The 24,955-nt window shown below is 40.7% G+C and overlaps 1 protein-coding gene across 1 annotated transcript in view; it reads left to right on the top strand.

Moving 5' to 3' along the window:
- Positions 1-24,955, top strand: part of LOC122777805 (prickle-like protein 2) — a 46,473-nt gene that overhangs the window by 961 nt on the left and 20,557 nt on the right. The gene's annotated exons all lie outside the window — the stretch shown is intronic.

Here is a 24,955-nt window from a genome sequence, read left to right on the forward strand (position 1 = left end):
TTCGCTGCTATGAATGCTGTTTTTGTCAAAATGTGATGTCACAGTGCCAGTACATGGTGTTCATTTTCTTTCTTTTTTTTATGAGACTAAATACATTTCAATTTGGAAATCATTTTCATTCTATTTATTTTTTCAACACTGATATTAAGCTGTCATCATTAATTCAATAAACACACAACAAAAAACGTGAAATATTCATTACTCCACCATGTTAGTTTGTAACACTTGTGGCTCACTGTTGCATCCTGGGATGGACTGCGCGTGTAATGGCAGCTCATGAATGTTAGCAGAGTAGAATTGGGTCAGGTCATCCCAGAATGATTTCCCCTCTGTCGTGCCAGAACCACTTGTTGAATGAACTTTGGCTTTTTTTTTTTTTTTGAAGTTTGCCTGGGAATTAAGTATAAGCCTTAATCTGTGATGACACACTTCAAGTCTTTTCTTGATTTGTGGACAGAGCACTGCGCAGCTTTGTTGGAGACCACATGGCTGAATGAGATTTCACAGAGAGTGACATTGTGACACTGTCAGCGTCTGCTGTCGTTTAATCCCCCTTAGCCATGACCGTGCACTGGGCTGCAACTGAGAGTTAAAAAAGAAAAATATAGAGGAAAAAAAGAAATCTCCTCCCTGTTTGTGTCTCTGACTGTGGACGCTGCTGTTGTTTTGCCTCTGACTGTCAATCTGTCACTGACTGTGATGCTGACGGTTCAGCCTCTGCTCCCCGTAGACCCTTCACCATCCCTTTGTCATCTGTCCGTCCGTCCGTGTTTCTCCCCCCGGGTTTCAACTGTTTGTCTCTTCACTTTCACCGAGCACTTCCCGCCACCGCCGCAGCCGCCGCCGCTCCCTCCTCCGCTCGGGTCGCCACAGAAACGGCTGATTCAGGGAGGGTGGGCGGGTGTCTCTGAGCTCTCACTGCTCTGCCCCATGCGGTGCTTCCACAGTATATTTCTGCCTCTGTGGCCCTGATATGCTGACAGTTCAGGTGGCTCCAGTCAGGTGTTACACAATGATACAAAGGCTGCTTTGTTCACTTCCCCTCAAAGGACATTTATTTATTCAGTTTTTCTCCCAACAACAGCGAAAAATCACAGTTTTTTAAAGGTAACAACGTTATTTATGATTCTGATCCGCGTCTCTTGACTGAGCCTCTAATTAGACCCCGGATTGAGCCTGAGTCACTGCAGGCCTGTTTGTGCTTAAACATATATGACGCCCAGATGGAGTCACACTGTGTGTGTGTTTAGAGACGACACCGAGGTAATTAATAATGTATAAATATACCATGACTGAGTTGTTTAATAATAAATAGGCTTTGACCTTTCCTTTACATAAGGTTGATGTAGCAGACTAAGATGGAGTGGAGGGCTGGAAAGAAAATATCGTGGATAAATTACCCCCCTCAAACCCGGGTATTACATACAGTCCTCCTACTCAACAGGAAGAAGAAAAAAACACAGCAGATAAAAGACCCGCTCTTGTAATTACAGATGCTTTTCTAAGAAGTGGCTTTTTGTTTTCGTGCTGTGGTCTTTTTTTTTTTTTTCTCCATTCTGTTGCATTTTTAGGATAGCTGCGGTTGCCATGGTGATGGTTTGTACAGTAGCTTAAAACACTGCCTTTAAAAAAAAAAGGCTTGTGAACAGGAAATGAAACCTGTGTTGCACCGCAGTCAATACCGCGCATGCAGGACCCCATGAGCTCGTCCTGCTGAGCCTGATTAAATTAAAGTGGGAATTTGTATTTCAATTTGCTGAAGAGGTAGCAGTGAGGAGCAGCTTTGCCTCACTGTGAAAATAAAGCTTTAGGTGGCGTTCCTGTGTTCACTGAACAAAAACACCTCTGGAAAATTAGGAAAGTTACTTTAATGTTATTCTACTATTTACTGGTGTCTCCAGTGACTCTAATTAACTCAAACATTAACAAGTGCTCACAACACTCGTCGTATTAGTGACGTGTCTCAGTTCAGGTGTTTTATTTGTCGTTTCTGTTGTATTAATATATGCAGGCTGCAGTGGTTTTTCCACCCTGCAGTGTTCAGCCATTACAGTCAGCGGTGACGCAGCCCGAGACTCACACAGCACACTGCAGACCCATCAAGAGACACAGCCAGAACAAAGAGCACACACGTCGCCATCTAAGAGGAAAAACTCAACATGGACGACAACACCGAGGCAGCACTTCCACGCTGCATCAAAGGTTTCTATAGGTTGAGGAGAGTGGGATGTTCAGTGTTCCACTATAACGTGCTGCTACTCAAAGACACTGTCCCAAACACCCGGGGGACCAGTGTGGCCCTGAACGCCTCAGTTGGAACATTCACAGTCAACACAGGGTCAGTGAGCAGACAACACTTTCTAATCACTCTTGTTAAACATGTGAGGTATGGATGCTAATGAAGGAGTCATGACGACAACCTCAATATCAGGCACCCAGTTCAGACCTGTTTGACCTGATCACATGCCGATCGCTATAGAATTAGATTTGTGTCAATATTTTCACTATTACATTATTTTCAATATTAACACTTTTCAGGAATCAAACAACATCTAACATTTATAATCCGACAAACGTTATTTGTCCGATGTTGACGAGGAAAACTTGAGTTCCAGACGGACAGCGACTCCAAGCTCCCAGTGACGACGTCCGGTCCATTTACCCGTCACTCCAAAACTCAGTAGCCATTCAGCAGGCAGCTTCCTAAGGCCCGCCCACAAACAAAACACCGTGGCACAAAGAACAAGTGTATTTCCAAACAATAAAATGCGATATTTTTGAATGATTAATTCGAATTTGCTTCAAAGTGTTGTTTGAAAATATTGACACAAATCTAATTCCATACTGATCGCACTAAGTTTAGGTATTAATGACCCCAGTCTATTTGAGTACCCCCTCAGATCTCAAGCATCATAAAATGACATAATATGACATATGATTTCAGATAAATATAATATATTTTTAAATATAAATAATAAAAATAAATAAATCAGACACAAGTTTTGTTGCAGGCTTTTCATCGGTTGAACGTCCTTCCCTTATTGACATCCTAATATCACCAATAACCCCCTCAGTACGCACTCAGCACACCGTCACACGGTGCTGCAGGTGTGCGAGGGAAGTAAAAGGAAGTGCAGAGAAATGGTTTGTTTTCAGAGGGTGATTAAAAGAGGGATTAGATGTACAAATGGAAAACGGTAAAGAACAATTGAGAGTGTAACAATCTAAACAAAGATTTAAAGAGCCACACACTCAGCAGTAGGTACTCTGCAGTAACGCGGACCGTTGGCGAGCGTCAACCTGATTTACCAGAACAATACAAAGACTCAGTCATGAATAATTAAGATAAAACCAAGTTTAAAACAATCTAACTGGGACTTCAGAAAACCACAGCACTGTTACTTGGGGGAAAAACAACAATTAACTGACCCTGCTGACATACATTAGCCTCCCTGTTTAACCAAAGCCTGTTTACCACCGAGGTTGTGTGTTTCTTCATTACAATGAAAGTGTGGTTGTAGAGGTGCTGACACAAAGCACCACCATCATTGGACAAAAGGGACAACAGATTAAAGCCATTTAACAAAGGCCTCTCCTGATGAAATCCTCATATTTCTGGCATCTTAATCATTTATATAAAATAAAAAGAAAATCAGAATCTGTTCATATTTCTGCTATTTTTGGAGCTCATTATGAGGGAATGTCAGATTTACCTAAATGACACAAGCTCACCAAACGAGGCAGCAGTAGACCGGCAGGTCCCGTGTCTTGTGGAGCTAAAAACCCAGATTTTCTTTGTGGATATAAGTGCTTTACAGACTTCATTTTTCAGCAGGGTAAGTAGCAAATATAGGCTATTCTTTATATATTGACTTAAGCAGATGTAGAATTTATCTATGTCAGCACCTAATACAACCACAACTACACCTGAAAAAATAAAAAACACATGATGACATCACATGCAAGTGTTAAAAACCACCTGGATTTGACAAGGTTTTGGCCTAAAACCTAGAAACACACACACACACACACACACACCTGTTATTTCATGACTGACATGGCCTCCGTAATCATGGTGAGTAGCGACACGGGAAATCTGCTGGAGCTGAAAGACTGCGCTCAACAGACGATTGAAAGGTCACAGAGGAAGAGACGATGAGTTGCGAGCTCTATATTTGACACTTAAAAACTGACACTTCCCTTTTCATGTCAATATCTGGGATTTATTTATTATAAGAGCCGCCAGTAGTAAACATCTGTCACTCTACAGTTTTACCATTAACACAGCACATTTTTCTAACACTCAATTCCAGCACAACCATCAGGAGAAAGGTCAGCATGTAGACTAGCAGAGCCGGGAATCGTACCCACAACCATCACGTTAAAAGACAACTAGATCTACCACTGAGCCACTGTCGCCCCGATATATATAAACGTATATGAGACTCAGTATTCATACCACAGACACAGAAACCTGAGCCATCCATTTTTAATCAAGAATTCTATAAAAAATTGAAATCCAGACTTCGTTGCCTTCGTAATAAAAATGTTTGTTCTCGTTTGAACTTTCTGCTAATGTGGGGAGATGGTTTTCACTTTCATTTGGTGAGCGCGTTAATGATTATTAAGTGTTTCCTTCTTTATTGGCTTTACTCTTACTCCGCTCTAAAGGATCTTTCCAATATCTTACAGGCGTGCGTGTGTGTTTGCTATCCAAATGCTCAAAGGAATATATTAAATCCAGTGAGTCATAATCTATAATGTTTGAGGAGCAGTCATCTTGATTTGATTTCATCACTGAGGGAAAAGGTGAATATTTAGCCACCAATCTGTCGTAATCGCAATCAAGCTGCTCTTGAAGTGGATCCTGGCTGATTACCTGCGGCTGCCCGCCGCCTGATGACTAATGTCCCCCCATGTGCAACATTAAAGACCTTTAATTGGTTCCAACCAATCATTATCTCGCTCATTAAATATCATTGTAGGATGTGTAACTCTATCACGGCGAACTTCTGTAATTGTTGCTCTTTATTATTCAGGACTCTCATCGACACGACGTCCTGACTCACATTGGTTCTTTAAAGATTCCTCGACACTTAGTGTTGGCGTGTTTCGGCACTAACCTCGCTGTTCTGGCCAAAATTTCCCATCTGGAGTCAGTCTTGCTGCCATCTGCTCCTCTGCTCTCTTATTGGACGGCTCGTTTGACAGTTGAGCGGGGTCTATTTCAAAATGGCCCCCGCACATGATGAATAGAGGAGGTGAATGGGAGGAGGAGAGGAGACAGGGTCTGGGTTTTTGAGGTAAAGGGCTCAGTCATTTCATTGATTATTGATCGATCAGCGTTTTTGTATCTTTGACAGTTTATCTTTAAGGCTTTGTGCCCCTTTTTTCTAATATATTTTGCTTATTTTTGGGAGAAAAGAGGGGAAATATCCTTGTAGTTTGCATACAACATTGTTAATTTTGTCTACCATTGCACATTTGTTCTTTATCTGTCATCTAGTTTATCTCTAAGGTTTAAGTGAAAGTCAAATAAATATTGCATTGACATCTTTTTCAACTTATCAAAAAAATAATAGATTCATCAGTGAATAATAATCTATAAATAAAATATCTTTAAAAATAATCTTTAGTTGCAGCCAGAGTGAGTGTCCTCAGTGATGCTGCTCTGTGCATTTTTGCTGTCTCTACCCAATCTCTGCACCTAATAAGAACTGACTGGACTACGACAGGAATAACTAAGAGACCAACATGCAGCGGTGTCAGGGAAATGCTTCTGTTTATTGAGAGAAAGAGTGTTTCTCTTAAATTAAAACTTACATCCCCGTGGGAGCTGAAGAGAAAAGAGGAACGGGGACAAACTGAGGCTGCAGTCATAGTTCAGGTGTATGGATTATAGCCAGGGGAGAGTGATAGCATGATTTAAGTGCTGCTGCTGCTGCTGCTGCTGCTGCTGCTGGTGTTGGTGTTGATTATGGTGTGTTGGTTTGGCCTCGCTGACTGATGAATATGAGGAAAGTTAACTCCGGGGGAATCGTCTGTGGTGCTGATGCTGTGCCCTGAGGTTTGACGCTCACTCTATCCTCATACTAATGGCATCATTACTGGGCTTCTAAAAAAAACACACACACACAAACACTCTGTCTGGTTGCTATGACTTCAGAGGACATTGCATTGACTTATATTGAATTTCATGAGGCTTACTCAACCGTACCTATAACCAGTACTGGCCTAACCCTAACCTTAACCTATCCCTAATCTCATCCTAACCATACAGCATGTCTTCACCTAAAAATTGAATAATTGACATTATGGGCACTTGCTTTTGTTTGTCCGCATAAGGAAGACAATAATATTGTTGTTGTTATTACATAATGTTTGTATGAACAGATTTAGGTTCACAAACTGAGTAATACCTGGAACACATACAGGTTCGCTCAGCTATCAATTTAAGGACTCATGGATTTCTGTTGATTTGATCAGCCTAAAATAAAGGTTATCCCTTACCTTAATCATAACCAGTCAGAGATGTATAAAGTACTAGAGACCAAGACATGAGTAAAAGTACAAGTACTCAAAAACTCAAAAAGTGAGTTCAGTAGAAGTTGAAGTGATCTTTAAAGTGGAAGTATTCAACATTTTTTTGTACTTAAGTATTGCAAGTAGTTTATTTTAAAATGTTCTACTCAAGTACTGAAAGTAAAAGTAGAAGTGCTGTGTTATGACGTTAATAAGTTACCTTGACATGTTTCTTCAAATTTAAAGGTGAATGTTTGCAGGTCATTATTTCACAATCTTTCGGGAGGCAGAGTAGGTATTTCATTCGATATGAACGTTTTTTTTACGCCCACAAATGAAAACATAGTAGAGCCAGGGGTGGTCTCAACACCACGATCACTGGAAGAAGTTGAAGGTGGCGTTTCTGGTTCTTCTTCCATCTCGGCAGGCAGCAGAGTGAAGGGTCTTCTTATAGACCGCTTGATCGCTTGATTCGCTCAATGATGAGCCAGCTTCATCAAACCCAAACATGGTGATCATGTGGTTTGGAACGTTTCGTAACAATTTTGTAATTGTAACGAGTGACGAGGCAGCACGTGAAAAACTGAGTAATGTATCGGAGTGAAAGTATCAAACTCATCGAAAATACGTAGTGAAGTACGAAAGTGGAAGGAAAGTATAGATACAGCATTTTAGTACTTAAGTACTGTAGTGAAGTAGTTCTATTTTGTTACTTTACATCTCTGTAACCAGTTAATGCATAACCTGAACACAATTCAGAAATTAGGTTATTCCCCATTAGGACCAGGTTTTGATCTCCATGATTACTGGTCCTGACAAGGTCAGTGTTGAAGAGGTAACAATTAAGTACAACACAAAATGTCTAACTTACTCATACAGGGCAAGACATGTATGAATCCTGAATACAAACAAGCTATCACGATCTTTCACTCACATGTATTTCAGATTATAAAGTCCATTGCTTCATGTTGCCTGTGCTACATATGGCATAAGTTGAGTATGTTCAATGTCAATGCATGAACAGCTAATCAAATCAAATCATGCAAGTATTCCAGCACAACCAGCCAATCAAATCATGTTAATGTGTTTAAGCTCAAACACGACACCGCCCCGAATGAAACTCCCAGATGATGCCGTTCTTATCGTTGCCAGAGTTTTCCGACAGACAGAGTTCCCCCAACGACGAACGGCAGACACCATGTACCCATCACTTTATCATCAGCAACTCTTGTCAGCCCTGATGACAAGCCCTGCTCTGTTAACTGCTGATAGTCAAACGTGCTTTCATGAATGCATCGCTTTAGTGCTTTGGAGCATCTTCAGTGCTCACCTGAAGATGGAGGCTGCGAGTTTCCTCATAGTCATTACATTTACAGAATGACAAAAACCACACCATCATGTAAATAAGTAATATCATTTTCAGAAGAAAAATAAACGCTCGTTATAGTTGACGATTTATTTGTGTGGGAATACAATCTCGAGGAGACTCTCAGTGACACAGTGTCTTTATGTCCTCTACTCTCTTCATGATAAATGATATGACAGGAGAAACTAGCACAACACACATCTGTCAGACGGGACGTCCGTGCTCAGTCAAGTGTCATTTGAAGTGACATCACTTCATAACCTGTTTCACAGCTACATCAACTCCAGTCTTTATATAGCAAAGGTTCAAAAACTGGGGGTTTTTCTTCTGTCTCAAGACCTCATTTTGATCAGATGACAGATGTGAACACAAAAAAATATATCAAATTATTTCCTTGTTTTCACCAAACTGCTTATAGCAGTGGTGTCAAACTCGAGGCTCGAGGGCCATAATGTGGCTGTATGGGTTTTTACCTTTAGTAATATATTCATTTTACATCATAAATTCATTTTTAATGTGAAACTTTATATCGGCCCATATCAACACAGACACTTTTATTTTGAAATTCTTCAAAACAGTTGCTTTTTCCCCTACTGGCCAGACTCCAGGACATTTGAGTTTGGGACCATTTCATTGATTAATGTTACCTCAATACTACTTATACTAATACTTCAATCGAATTTGGATGTTTGTATAATGCCAATCAATCACTGAATTAACACCATGGGTGGGAACAGTAGGTTCCAGAAGTCACATTTGACTGTATATATGTTAATATGGAAATAGAGATTCACGATTTCACCGTAAAAAAATATATATAGTTTGCGCTCTGGTGCAAACCTTATTCTTTTTCAAATAAAATGTTGTTTTTCTCCAATATGTATTTTTCACGGACCATCTGATCTCATCACATCAGACTCATGACTTCATCTGCAGCCTCCTTCAACTATACAATACAGATATTCAGAATAAAGCAATGAGATGAAAACAATGAGGTTTTCATGCTGGTTTTCAAGATTGTTTTTGTCTTATCTGAAGGAGTAAACAGTATATGGTTGGTATGAGATTTATAGATAGATAGATAGATAGATAGATAGACATTGTAACAATGTGTCAAATATAACATTTAATGTGTCAAATATAAAGATACATCATTTTTGAAACAATACATTTCAATAACAAAGACTACTTTAACAATGTCAATCATTTTTGCTTTGTTGTTCACACCGGCAGTTTATTTTAAACCTGCTTTCGGTGAATGGTCTCCAGGTGTCTCTTCAGTGTATTAGGTTTCATGCTGTCCCCTCCCACAACACAGAGAGGTCATTCTTCATCTCCTATATCATTCACCGTGAATCCAAGACTGAGATATGAGTCGTCGTATTTTTTCGTCTTGGGTTTTGGTCGTCGTGAATCACTGTTCACTTCAGCTGACATTGGCTTGTTGTTACCAGTGTAGATTTTGTTGTGCTACATCACTAAAATGAATTCCGCATGCTAAACTTTAGTCAGGACTTAAAAAAAAAGAAAAAGAAACAGAGCTTGCGCCCCTCCTGGAAAGTCTCCACAACCCACACAACACCAGCGCTGAATTAAAGTACCTGCATCCTTACAGCATCGTGCTACCGCTGTGTCTTTAGAGACTAGACACCAAACAGTAATACACCTGAAGGTTACCAGAAGAATGGGCATCATGATTGTCACATGTCATGTCAGTCCATTCAGGAGTTGTACAGACTTTCCAGTCTGGAACAAAGTGCTGGTCTGACTGATGGAGCATTTTGTTCCAGTTTGACTTTCATTTCAAATTATCTAACGAGGCAAATTCTGTTATGCGTGTTAACATCAAAGCAGCAGTGCACCCCAGAGATGATGTAGGAAAAGTCAACAGTGCCTGTGAGATCCATGAAGTCTTCTGTTTCCATGAGGCTGCAGACTGAAAAGCTTTTGTTTCCTCTTATGAACGCAATCAGCGTCACACAAAACTTTGACAAGATGAGAATGTGACAACTATTACACCTCCTTTGAGAAAACCACACACACACACACACACTGACACCACCTGCCTCTCACCAACCCCCTCAATAAGCAGAATAACATTGCTGTTAATCCACTTGCCTCAGCTTGTGGTGTATGAGCAGTAACAGTGCTGCCACTGCAGAGCTCAGCTGTTCCCTCAGGGCTTCCCTCAAGCCAACAGCACAGAATGGTCTTCATGTCCGTCTCAGTCCCTGCTTTACTTGTGTTGTTTTTTTTGTTTTTTTTTTGTCAGGCACACACAGGAGACGCGCAGTAACGGAAAGTGCATTCACTGCAGTTTCGCTGTTTTTGATATATAGTTTGACACACTTCCACTTAAAGCTGCAGTGCATAACTTTTGTCACTGACGATGTTACTGTTCTGCCCTTTGTTTGGTCTTTGTGAATAGAAACTATGAATATGTATGCTGCATCTGTCATATCAGACCCGACTGAGGGAACGTTTGTGTGTATACAGCTGCAGTGCAGGGGCGGGTGGGGACAAGAAGCATTGAATGAACTGCTGAACGACTGACATAGCTGACATAGGACCATAGGTGGGGTCACACCCTGGACAGATGACCAATTTTTGAGGAGCAAAGTTCAATTATTAGCACAATGTTGCTGTTGCTTCTGTGTGTCTTGACAAAAAAACAAATCACTTCCTGTGTGCAGCCCTATAAAGTCGCTGGGCGACATGTATGTATACCGAGACACACCGAGGGAGAGAGTGGTGGAGAGCTGAGAGGCTTGATCTGCATTGTGCAGTCTTGTATAAAGTACTTGAAAGCAAGTATCACCTTTTTAGAATATGACTTGAGTAAACGTCTTAAAGCACCTGACATTTACTGTACTTAAGTATCAAAAGTCATTTTCTGATATAAAATGAACTTAAGTATAAGAAGTAAAATTAAAAGTATTTAAACAAAGTGAGCTATTACAATTTTGAATATGACATTTATTGTGGCTTCTTAAAGCCATTTCAGTCAGAAAACTGGCATTTCTTATGTTTGAGACTATGTTTTCTTATTGCAGCAGGGACAGGAATTGTTGCAGTTTAAATAAACTGACATGTGCATGCAATGCCTTTTCACATCCATTGATAAATAACGTCTGAAAAGGACGAGCTGTATCTCTTGCAATACTGTGGAAAACATGACCAATCATTTCATTCAGACTCCGGGGAATGCATCTGTCAATTACCTGTCTGTGCACCTCAGTAAGGAGAGGTGTGCACTGCTGGGGCACAGATGATAGGTAAAGGTTATCGAGCAGATCACTGAAAAAGGTAGCAGGGAACATGCAGCCAAAATTCACAATTCTACTCGATAACGACTGCCAGTGTTATGATGGTGGAGCTTTGATGAGAAGGCTGAGAGGAGAGGATGCGTTTCATGTAACATGTAAGCGTGCGGCAGCAGTGAACCCTTGTTTTAAAATTAGCACATCCATTTCATACGTTCTGCTTCTATGATCCAAAAGGGCCACACTGTAGTTTTCTATCTTATAAATTAAACCAGTGCTTCCCAAAATCCCAACACTAATTTAAATAACCATTTCAGGCCCCAACAGGTCAAATTATCTCATCATTCACAGTCAAGGCAAAGTGCAAAAAATGAATTCATATTTGTGCATCAGAATAATTACTCATCCTTCGTCCCTGCTGCATTAATCATCTCCTGACCGCTCAGATTTATCTGGTGACCCTTCGGATGGAGGGAATTTACTGCAGAGAATGGACTCTGATATTGTGGGTCCATTTTGCAGATCGTGCTAACTTTTAGATTTATGACTTTTACCTAGTGAAGTGCTTCCTCCTCAGCTGTTGTGTGGATTTAATTTGTGAGCGCAGAGTGACAACCTACACCATGTTTCCTGTTTGTGTGTGTGTGTGTGTGTGTGTGTGTTGTCCTGCTGTGTGGTCACTCAATCCTGCAGCACAACAAATCATTCTGTGCTTGATTTGTGTTTGTTTATTTCCACCACTCCCTGCCAGCTCCCTAAATGCCTCTGACTATTTTCTGATGGTGTGGTTCCTGTCAATGGCGGTTTCTGATTTCCTTTCCCTCTCATCCTGGGGCGACTCACAAAAAGTATGGGACTTATATGAGGGCTGTTTTGGCCACCGTGTCCTCTGGAGGACCATCAGGGGAGACCCAGGATCAAGGAGGTAATTGAATTTGAGGTTTCAGCTAATGATTTTCTCAACAGCGGGATGTTTCCCCCTGTTCTCCTGGCTCACAGTGTCATGCATGGCCTGCGCCGAGTGTTGCTCAGGCAAGCCCTAAATCATCCAATAATGGCTTTGGAGAAGCTAAGTGCCTCTTACGCTCTTAAAGCAGGCGTGATTTAATAGTGCTTGTTAATCTGACATCATATACAAAGCTTTTCATTTTGTGTGTAGTCTTATAGGCTTCACTGAACAGATGTTCCACTGGATTCATTGCCCTCGGATAAGAGTTTCCTTGTTAAAACCCAATTAGGCGCCAATTGATTTCAATAGTGTCAGAATACTATACCTTAACATATGAGTTGATCATTAGGTTATTTAGGTTACTGTGCCCTTAACTAATGGAGACATTTGAATTGTTCGAATTATGTAAGAAATGAATTATATTTAAAATGACAATGATATGTCGTCAGAGATTAAGGAGCCATGTTAAATTAAAACACTTCACTGTTTATTCACATGATAAATTTTCATTTGCAGGCTGCAAACAGTGTTTGGTGTCTTGGTCTGTTGCACCACCCGCCGCCAACCAATCAGATCGTAGTTACTTCAGCACATGGGATGGCAGCAGAGTGAGCATAGAGCAGCAGCTAGCTACTTAGCATCAGAAATACTGAATATACTGGATATTTAATGCATATAACGTTTTTTAGCATCCGTTCATTTCACCTTGTCTTGTGTTGCTGACACACTAAAATTAAACAAACAGGTTGAATGCAACGTTTTCATTTGGAATAGCGGTAGCAAATTTTACAAAGTTATCTTCATTGATAGTACCACCTTAAAATACCACTCTTAGTCTTAGACAAGAAGTAGAAACCATCGCCCATAAAGGGGTGGATCTAAGTGCAGGAGGACCAGCATGTCAACGTGCATGACATCCAGTGTCAGTTGCACCATTGCCACAACTTGCTTTGTCGTCCATGCGTCTTTATAACAATCTTTATGACATCTTTCTGTAGTGAAAACAAACCTGATCATAACTCCTCAGGAAAATGTCTAATGATGTTGTAAAGCAGGTGAAAAGTCGTCTCATTTTTAAAAAGCTACATACAAATAGACTTATTTTTGATGGCCCTTCAAAAGAAAAAAAAAAGAAAGTAGGTTTCAGGTATTTCCACAAGACCACAACCATTTGTATATAGTTTATATTCAGATACTGACATCTGATCCTCAAGCTCCAATGTCACGTTTTTTTCTTTAGGCTTCTCACTTTAAGGGTCGCAGTGGATCATCTGCTTCTGTTACACCAGCTGTCCTCATGTCCTTCTTCACAACATCATGAACCTTCTCTGTGGTCTTCCTCTTCTCGTCCTCCTTGCCCAGCAGCTCCATCTTCACCATCCTTTGTCCAGAATAATACCCATCTCTCCCCTGCACATGACCAAACCATCTCAACCTTGACAACCTTACTTTCAGCTGGAGCTGTCCCTCGAATCCACTTATTTCTAATCCTGTCCATCCTGGTCACTTCCAACAAATATCTCAGCTTATAGACCTTCCCTTTCACTTTTGCTGCTATCCGATGAGGTCACATTTGTAATTAGATTAAATGTCCGTAAGCCTATACTGACATTAAGGTGTATAACAATCACCCTTTAAAGTGTGAATGTAAACTCCCCTATGTTGTATTTTGCACCGACAAACCCGACAGCTTTGAAGTTTCACTTCAATTTAAAACCTGGCAGCTTCAAGGCCGACGGCTGGTCTCCATTTGTAGTTCAGTCAGAAACAGAACTCTCTCTGGACCCCTTGTCTCCTCATCTTCATTGTTATCCTTTTATCCTTTTTCTGTTGAACTACATAATCTCCATCTCACTTTTTTGTCTGTGCTCTATTACCCAGCCATCATCAGTCATCTGCCCTCTATTAAGCTCTTCTTATATTTATTTCTCTTCCCGGCTCAGAAGGCGCTCTTATCACAAAATGAGTGGGTTATCATAATTGTTCTGCCTGTCCCACCCTGGCTCTCCCACACACACACACACACACACATGCGGTAATTGTCCCTGGTGCTGATCTCAAACCTGTTAAAGTGTGACATCTTGCCGCTGCCCTTCAGCTGCTCAGACTCACTGCTAATGGCCACCAGGTTTTTCCTTCATTAGTTAATTATGTTTTTTGATCATGTCCAGAGCTCTGAGCTGTTAGCTGAATGGCTTTTCGCTAATGGTAAGTGATCCCTTCTGTATTCAGACTGACCTGTCGCATTGTCACGTCATACCATCCATTTGGAGAGAATGTGCTCTTCATTCAGCTCTAAAGATGGGCTGGTGTTTGTTTGGGTGAACTCTGGAGAACCTCTCTCCTGCCTGTAACCCAGTGAGACGATCATTATGTGTCCATGCACAGTGAAGTCAAGCTGCAGTCTGTGCTATTTAAGGACTGCTTGTCCCAGTATACAAGCACAAGCAGGGAATCGATTTGTCCCCTTTCAGCTACGTCAGTATTAGGCGTTTTCTAGTTGAATTCTCGTGACCATTCCATGTCTTTCTACCAAACTTTTACTTCAACATATTTCATTCTTAAAGCTGAAATTCTGTCTCCTCGTCGGTCCAAAGATGCATGGATTTTGCAAAGGTTCTCTTGATGTTGTCTTCTTCTGTGTGTCAGATCCTTCAGTTACTTCCAGGTCGGATCCGCAGGGGCTGTGGAACATGTGCCTCAGCTGGGATTGGCTCCAGTGGCCCCAATGACTCTCATGTGGAGGTTAAAGCAGTAGACAATGAATGAATTCATTCAGTCTACTAACAGGTTCACATGTATTTTAAAAGTCTGATTGTAATTGGATTTTGTGATTGGATATTTCTTTGTATTGCAACCAGTTATGATATCCGCCCAATAAGAATCTGAACTCCTGTCCTGAAGCCTCAAGATTCAAGATTAGGTTGGCCTTGTATTAATGTTTTGCAGAAGATCAAAGGTATATTTTGGCTGATACAAGCTGTCAATCACACTGGTGTCCACTCATATGCGCCTGTGATTTATCTAAGTGGCAGCTGGTGATAAAAAATGGTTGGGGGGGGGCATATTTTAATGAAAGAAGAAAAAAAAGCGCTACACGAATCAAAAGAAAAAACAGCTGATGCTGAGAGACACACACACACTGAGAGACATCATACTATGACTGTAAAAGACTAAGATTGAACGTTTTAAACTACATTTGAATGTAGATTACACATATTATTTTAGACGATTCCTTTCTTTCTCTTCGTTGTGTAAGACTGGTGGGTCGGTGCCCTATAGCGCCCTCTAAGGACGGGCCACCATTGGCTTTATCGTCAATTTTCCTCTGAAACAGAACATCGTCATTTACAAAAACTACATAATTTGGCATTTAAGAGGAACATCCAAAACTGAGACTAATTCCTCAGGAAAAGGTTTACTGAATAAATTGGAATTAGACTCATTTTCCCATAGACCACCTTCCATTGTGAGTTTGTTTTGGCAGCCAGCAAAGTTACCCACCGGTGACTATTCAATATATTTGAAGTCCTCTTTGGCTTCAGGAGAAGATTTGAAGACTACAATTACTTCTGTTGGTGCTTTTCCAACCACTTCTGGAACGGCTCGAGCCGCACCGCATAGTGGAAAAATGCCACATGTGTCAGAGGCCAGTGACAGTAAAGCCTCTATCAGGGATAATGGTAGCTCCTACCTGTCTACATATAATCATAATTTTACTGGTCATTATCGTTATAATTTTCCTGTCAGCCGGTAAGTCCAGTTGTCCTGTCATGACAGTGAATGTGATTACAAATTCCCTGGGAACACCTGGAAGAGCGACACACCATCACATATACGGACAGACGTTGTCAGGCTTTGACCTAACCTGCTGAGATTTGATCGATTTGTCTCATCTCGTCATCCACATCTTTTTGTTCTGTCACAGTCAATTTAAATGTCTTTGTTCAACTCGGGCATGAGTCACTACATGTCTACTGTTGATCCAGTGCAGCTAATAATGAACAACAATGACGAAAGGTGTCAAATGATTGACTACTCTTGAATTTGGGCTGATAACCCACTCATCTACATAGATGTTTAGTGTTTTTGGATCCTATAGCATTTTTGCTTTTACCGATATCCAAGCTAGTGAATCTGAATGGGTGCCAAATAACCACTCCCACTTTTTTGGCATTGTACTGTTGGGGGCCCCTAGCATAGTCACCCCATGCCTAAAGGGTGGAGCTAGACACACAAGTCCTTAACTGCATGGTGCACGGGAACACAAAGAAAACAATTTTAATTTTAAACTACAGAGGGAGAATTCTAGGCTTGGTGAAATTATTAGTGCACTGTACTGTGTTTCAGTCGATGTCACACTGTAACTGTACTGAAATGTACTGCACTGCATGGTGCAAACGCAGCTTTAATCCACTATTCTCAGGATGTCCCCTCTCTGCTCAGGTGCCACAGGCAATTAGCCTTCTTTACCCACACTGTTACTTATATTTAACCATGCTAGCTGACAATGCCGTTCAGGCAACTCATCCCCTGACTGAACACCAAAAGACATCTATTTGGTATGCACAGCTCTTTACACATACATGCAGAGCAGTAAATGCTTCCCATATGGCAGCATCCACACATTTGTCAGGCCATCTGCGTTGCTTTAAAAACAAAACGTTTGTGGTGAGTCTGCCGCCAGTCGAAGGGAGATTATGGAAATATATTGAGATTCATAACAATTTTTTTTTTTCTGGAGAGAGCTACATGTGTTGAGATTGTGAAATGAATATGGTGCCGTCACGTCACAAGTCAAGGGTTTGTCAGTTATACTTCACAGAAAAGTGTAAAGCTCTCTCAGCGTAGCCTTAAACAATTCATCGTCTTACAATTTATCACAGCAGGAATAGTGTTTTTCATGCGTGAGACAACGTCAGCGCATGAGCATAGCTGCAGGTTTCATAATAACACTGATCCAATTTTACTTGCCGAAGGAAATAACATAATGAAATTACTTTTTTTTTAAATGTTCTGGAGCTATATTGGCTCATGTTCATGTAACAAAGAGTTCCTATTCCCTGTTTGTACTATAGCATTCTTTGTGTTGCCATTGTCGTGAGACAGAGTGGGTATATTTTTTTAGCATGATTAGATGTTGATGATGTCAGATCATGTTTAACTGACATGTCCTGATATGCTCATTGAAAACATATGCTCCTTTGTTGTTTAAGAACATTGAGTCACATTTACATTAAACTGCAAAATGTTTTTGATGATGCTTTTTAGTTGTATAGAAATTAGGGTTAGACAGCAAAATGAAAAATCCCAACTTAAGAACATTCCCACAGCAAAGGGTTTATTTTAACCATAACTGCACTTCCAAGCAGTAACCATTTGTGTTTCATAGTAAACATGTTGACAAAGGTCCCCCGATATTAGGAAATTAGTAACTTTTAGTTTAAATCACAAGGTATTTCTTGACTTTGATTAAAATCAAACTTAACACCAAAAAAGGCTAAAACAATCTAAGACAGGAGAAGATAAAAAGCAAACAAATCCTTCATTTAACGCAAAGAGAGATGAAACATGAAGAGGGACCACAGCGAGGCAGGAAAACTGATGGATCACTGATGAAACTTGTTAGATATGGGTGAATCACAGCGGAACAGAGACAGGAAGTAAAACTAAACAAGGTGCACACACAAGGGAAAACTACACAATAAAGCAAGGAAGTAGGAAAACAGGAAATGCAAGGCAGGGGTGAATCTAACCAAAGTGGTGTTGCTTCATAAAGTACATTTACTGTAAAAGAAAAATAAAATAAAACGTGCAGGGAAAAACTCAAATTTCACACTAAAGGCTTATCATTAAAAGCAAACTGCAGTAGTTAGGACCATGTTAGGACCATGGTGAATAAATGATGATGCACATGAAGCATGTGACCTAAATGTCCACTGAAGAGATGAAGGCTGGGTCAGTGTGAAGTGAAGAGCAGACATTTTCCATGAAACATTGTTTTAAATATATCATGTCAGTTACGCTAACAGGACCAACTCGGGGGAAACTGAGGTTGATAAGCAAAAATACTACCCCTATTCTAGTAATACAAAGCTAAATGCAAATCTGTGACGTATTCCTTTAAGTCAGGGGTTTCAAACATGCGGCCCGGGGGCCAGAACCGGCCCGCCAGAGGGTCCAATTGGCCCACAGGAAGAATTTGTTAAAATTTCACGCTAATCTAAATGTAATGTCAAATGCTCCAGATACCTGTGACCAAATGTTTGTGCCTTTATAGATCCAGTGTGCTGTGTAAATAGTAAATTTAGGCATATTGATATTGTTGAAATTGCACTTATATTTCTCAAGAAATTTCATGTTTTGTAAAATTATCCTTCATTAAATGTAAAACAAAGGAGAAAAAACAAAGGGGTTCTTGTTGTTTATAGGTTATTATTCTATTATTTTACTATTTTTACTGGTCCGGCCCCCTTGAGATCAAATTGTGCTGTATGTGGCCCCTGAACAAAAATGAGTTTGACACCCCTGCTTTAAGTGAAGGTCAAGTTTCAAATGTAACTAAAATGAGTTTTCTGCAGGGATTTAAAGGAAACCATTGATTTAACTCGCCACATTTTCATCGCGCAGGGAGTTCCAGAGTCTCTGGGCTCTTATTTATTTTTATACATTTTACATGAAAACTCCACCCGTTGCATTATTTAGCCGTGTAGGAGAAAGCGGGAAGACCTTTCAGTCAAGTGTGCACCTTGTTTTTGAATCTTTACATAACTGGAAACTTACATGATAAGCCACATTGCATGGCTCTTCTTCACTGCATAGTCTGAAAAAAGCAAACATAGTGCTTTCATTCAGAGATAAAACGCTGCAATGACTTCACTGCTGCTCTAACCCAGAAATCCATTAAAGTAATGGAACACTCTGGTGAAAAACAACAAGCCATTTAAAGGGGTTCGAGCCCTCGTCCCTCACAGCATCAAGACAACGCGGGGATGTGCCAACTTCCGATACTACACCGGGTCTCTCGGGGCATTTATTGCTTAAGTACAGTTGATCACTGTAAAATGGCTCAGCTGTGAGTTCAACTCCATTCTGCCATGTTGTTTCATGTGAAGAGACCAAGAGTGGGAGGAATGACATTCAAAAAGAAATGCATAGCAACAGACTCTTGCTCTGCTGTTCTTTCTCTCTGTCTTAAGAACATTTACACACACAAACACACCCCCTGCACAGATATGGCACACGCGTAACCTCCCCTTCTCCAACCCCCACGAAACACAAGTCACTGTAGAATAATAATGGCCCCATTTAAAGGATTACATCCTGAGGAAAATCATGTAAATGGCATCACACAACAGGAATTAGCCTCAGTTTGTGAATCAGCAGCAGCAGCTGCACTCACAAAGGTCACAAGCTCAGTCTGGAAACTGATCATGTGTGTGTGTGTGTGTGTTTGTGTGTGTGTGAGGCCATTTTAGAGTCCCTGTGGCATCATATGTGATCACACCTCTCCGTCAGATCACCCAAAAATCAAACAAAAAAGCTTCATGAACACACAGCAGTATCCGTTTCCTTCCACTGAGATGCAGGATTGTGTATGTGTGCGTACATGTGCAGCAGTGTGTAGCAGTGTATAGTGTGTGATGTGCCTGTTGAAACCCTGCAATTCTACTTCAGGCCATCCCACACACAGTGGGAGAGGAGCAGAAATGTGTCACCCTTTAATTACAGCTTTTCAGGTCCTTGTGAATTTTTGTGTGCATCTGTAGGTAAGAGAGTCCCACTTTGGATTTCAAGAACACACCTCCAGCAATTAGCACATCAGGGACTTGAACAGCAGTGTCTGGATGTGCATGTGTGGAATGTGTTGTACTGTGGATTTTATTTAAAGCTGCAGTGTGTAACCTTTGGGGATTTTTGTGGTTGATGTTGTACTTCCTGTCCAGGGTGCACCGCGTATTTCACCCTATGTCAGCTGGGATTGGCACCAGCGCCCCCCGCAACCCTCATGTGAAGGGTAAAGCGGCAGAAGATGGATGGATGCTATTGTTTGGTCTTTGTGAACAGAAACAATGGAAACGTGTCCTTCATCAGTGCTATTGCTCTGTCAAGCAATACTATCAGACCTGACCGAGGGAGTGGTTGTGCGTATACAGCTCCAAAGCAGATTGGTCGGTATTATAAATAATAATAATAATACATCACATTTATATAGCGCTTTTCTCGACACTCATCAACTTGTTGAACGACATGAACCCAGCTGAGTCTGCCCCATAATTTGGGGCTCTGCAGACATGTCTGGCATGGACGCCATTTTGGCCAATGCTTCTTGAAAGTGGGAGGTGACTGCTCCCTTTCTAGACTCATACTCAGTCTCATGCAGTGGGGAATTAGCCAGGCTACACCAGGACCTTTAGGGTTTTTGGATTGTATAGCATTTTACGTTTCTGTTTTTACCGATATCTGATCTAGTGATTTTGACCTGTATCAGACCAATGCTGATACTGAATATCCTATCGGCTCATTCCTAAAGCGTGGCAAAACATCAAGTAAGATTGAGATGTAGTCTGGTGATAGCAGGCTCATTTTCAGGTACTCTTTTTACACTCCTGTGACCATCATGTTCAAGCCGCCTGGATTTACTTTGATTTTATGGCTGTAGAATTGTCAAAAAATGTTCAGTGAGTGAGTTCTTCTGCTCCTTTTTCCAAGATAGCTTTCACCTTCGATATCTGGCAGTTATTTTGGAATTACAGTGTTGAGAAGCGATTGGATGTGATTGGTGACAGTTGTTCCGTGGAAGTCCCTTAATGACAAGTATTTAGGCGCAAAGGTCTATTTCTCTGCTTTCCAGTGTCCATCCATCCGTCTTCTACCACTTTATCCTTTATCCTCCACATGAGGGTCGCGGGGGGGGTTGCTGTGCCAATCTCAGCTGACACTGGGCGGTGTAGCGGGGTCACACCCTGGACAGGTCACCAGTCCATAGTTTTTTTTTCTAGATATCGCAAACGGGTTAGGAGTTACTGTAATGAAAAGTGCACATGCAAAACAGTAACAGAAGGGTTAACCCGTTTGCAGCCGTCTCACTTTAGTAGCACGTTGTTGCTGTTGTCTCCCTCTGTCTTCATATCAATCACTTCCTGGGTGCAGCGCAGGAATGTTGCCAGGCAATACGAGAGCTCAGCATTGTGTAAAGTTATTTGACAATGGTTTTAATTGATTGATTTAGAGAGATTTAGGCATATTATTATTATTATTATTATAATTATTGTCGCTGTATCTTTGGGTTCTACAGCTTCATGTAAATAACATCTTTCCAACGATTGATGACAACACCACATGGGAAATGCAGATGGCCGTCTGAAATTGAAAAGTGTGTTTATATTATATCAACACTACTGTCTCTGATGAACTGCAGAGCCTCATTCCTATAGAGTTAACCCCCTTGCAATTAATTTCTTGATAGTCCTGATCCAAGTAAGCTGCAGTAAGAATTTAATCCTCATAACTGGATTATGGAGGTGATTGGCGCCACAAGAGAGCGATTGGTTATTGAAATGAAGGGTTTACTTAACTCTGGGTTTGATGGCGTATCGATGGCCAATCAGGACCAATCGGGTAATGACCAGCTGTGTTGTTGAAATCAGAATCTGAGAGGAAAACGATGAGTTTCCTCTAACAGGAGATGAGCTCTGCAGGCTATTGTTGTGAGTGTGTAGAATACTTCAGGTTGCCTATAATGATTGTCTTCAGATGTTATTGCTCAAGAAACCCCACTGCAACAGTGCAAGTGGCTTATTCTGAGCATATTGGCTGTTGTTGTGTCCTTGATAATGATTTTGCACGCAGACCTCAGAGAGCTATTGAACGCCCACACACACACACACACACACCTCGCTGTCTGTGCACGTTAGGATTAAGAAACAAGATGGCAGAATGACGAACTTGTATGAAAGACTGCATTAAAAAAAAAAAAATAATCCACTCCTTCTTCTGGGTAAGAGATAATCTGACAGACATCTCTTATATGTCGTATTGATTTGTAGAACTGAAGTAGATGTGGTTCAGTGTGTCCCAGATTTTTATTTGCGAGTGAAGGTGCTATTTTATTTGTAACAAAACTAAAAAACCTTTTTCACTTTATTACAAATAATATCGGCTTTGCTTGGGCCAATATTCGATGTCACGTACATTTTCCCTGTGCCCAATTTCAGAGCTAGTTTAGTCTCTTCTGAAGTTTTCATTTGCTGCAGATCCAGATAAATATGATTTAGTCATTAGCCATATCGGGGATCTTGGTGTGTTTGCCGATTATCTGATAATACATATTAATATGTATTGTGTGTGCATCACCTAGATATCGCTGAAGAAAACACCCTGCATTTATTCTGTAAAGCTTTACTGTGAAATCTGATGTATAGATGCATCGACCGTCGACTAAATAATAGCCCGACTGTTGTTGTTTTGCTGCTCTCATACCCTGCGTTTATTTTTATACATTAGCAGCCATACATGTGGAAACATTGGTACATTGTGTTTTATGTAATCTTTTATTTGTCTCTTCTCTTCTCTGTTTGGGTCTGGAAATAAGCTGAGCTGATATTCAGTAGCACATCTTTTACTCACACACACAGATAAACTAAGTAGTTCCTGTTGTTTGACTGCCACACTGTTATTATTGTGGTTTCCATTTAATTACATGGGTGTATATTTGAGAGACTTGGGCGCAGGTTAGTGGACTCCATGACAACAGACTCCTGTGCCATTATCCTGTAAAGAAGGTTACTGTGTTCTAATATCACCATCGCTGCTGCTGTGATGGATGTCTTGCGAGCTGCGGGAAGACGTTTTCAGATGTTAGAGCATTTGCTCATGTATAGAGGAGAAGACAGATGTGAGCAGTTTGACACTGTGATGTAAGTCTGTACTTTAAATCCTAAAAATCTATCATACATGTGTGAGAATTGTACTTCCTCAGCCTTTTCCCTGAGCTGACAGACTCCCGGGTAATGAAGAGACCCCTCCCTAGACTCAAGTCTCAGTTGATGATTTCTTTATGACCTTGGTTGTCATGCCAACTGCCGCTGGGAACTGGGCCAGGTGCATTCTACAGCTATGCTAGAGACAGAACATGATCAATTGTGTTTAGCATGTGACCTGCCTAATACTACCTTGAGACCTGAGGAGACGTTCCTTCACTGCTGATGGAGGAGAAGCGACAGACCACAAACACACAAGGTGTGTGTGCATTTCTGTGTACGTGTGTGAGTCCATGATGGTTTATTATTAATCAGTGATAACTGTGAGTTCAGCAGGGGAGCGGGGAAAGGCCAAGAGTTGACATTTTGTGCTGTTTTGAGTCCAGTAGGGAGTCGCGCACACACGCACACACCAGCGTTAGTGGAGCAGTAGGTTACTATTTCTGTCCTGTCCACACTGCTTTGTTGTGTCACGGTAAAAGCTCATTTAAAGCGATAGCTCGGGTTTTGTTGAAGTGCGCTGTCGCAGCGGAGGACCAAGAGTGAGACACGGACTCTTCCCTGTTCCATTTAAAGTTGGAACTGAAGAGAGGACGGAGTTTTAACGAGTTCAGGCTTCCAAGACGGCAATACAGCTTACTGCAATTTCCATATCGCAGGAGAAATGTCATTTTAGATGAATTGTAATAATTAATAATTACACATCTTATTCTACAGACCGAAGAGAACAGCTTCGTTTCTCACAGAGCTGCACAACTCACACATTAATCCTTTTAAATGTGTTTTTTTGGGGGGGAAAACTGGTGGAGGTGAAGAGAATGATTCCAGATCTTCTGTTGTCCCGTAAAAATTGATTATATCAGATGATTAGTGAGGACTGACGTGATCCAACAAATTAGTCTCACACAGCACCACTGGGAGCCGGGCATGAAGGACTGCAGCATCACTTGATAGGTATCAGTGTTACCAATCTCACATCAGAACGTATTATTTTAAAAAGCGCTTTGCATTTATTTCTTAAAAAAAATAATCTGATCAATGTTTTCTTACGTACATCCAATTAAATACAAATGGTAATGGAAAAAAGAAAATCACAATTCACAAACTTTAGTCTTTTATTTCCTTCTCTGTCCCAGTGATCCAATACTGTCTCTGTAATAATAATAATAATAATAATAATAATAACAATAGTGATGATAACAACACACAGGTTCCACTGCATTGAGGTTTGAAAGATCAGTGATGTGCGGTCAGGGTTTACTTGTCATCATGACAAGTAAAATACTAACAATGATAAAAGAAAATCAACGTGTTCACTTGACTGTTCTATAAGTCTGTTTTCTGTATGATTTCAACATTTCTATGGTCAAAATCGCTGAATTTATGCATTTCCTGTTCAAATCCACGGCAGAGCGATGAGCTGTGACTCCGCTCTGTGCCGCACACACTGACTGAAGCCGGCAGTTGGCACATGCCCATTGCTGCCTGTCTTTATATCGCCAATGTACATGTTTGATTACTCATGTACTACACATGCTGACGTTCCACAGTCCGTCTAATATATTTAATCAATGTGTGTGACCTTGAATTGAAGTGAATTCCCAGTGAAGGTATAAAGGTACAATTTTCAATTTTATTTAAAAAAAAGAAAGACCAGCCACAAAAATAATAATAATATTATATTACTTATATTAATAGATATTCTTTTGTTTTTCTTGCTATGGTATTGTTGAACAGTATGTATAATTAAAAGCTTTTAAAACAAATTGAAATATAAGCTTCTATTTTGGGTTCATATGTACAGTCTTTGCCTCCTCACTGGTACTACTCCACATCACATTTCCAGATGCAGCTACATCTCTGCAGTCCAGTT

Source organism: Solea senegalensis, linkage group LG11 (genome assembly GCF_019176455.1).
Source record: "Solea senegalensis isolate Sse05_10M linkage group LG11, IFAPA_SoseM_1, whole genome shotgun sequence".
Lineage (NCBI taxonomy): Eukaryota > Metazoa > Chordata > Actinopteri > Pleuronectiformes > Soleidae > Solea > Solea senegalensis.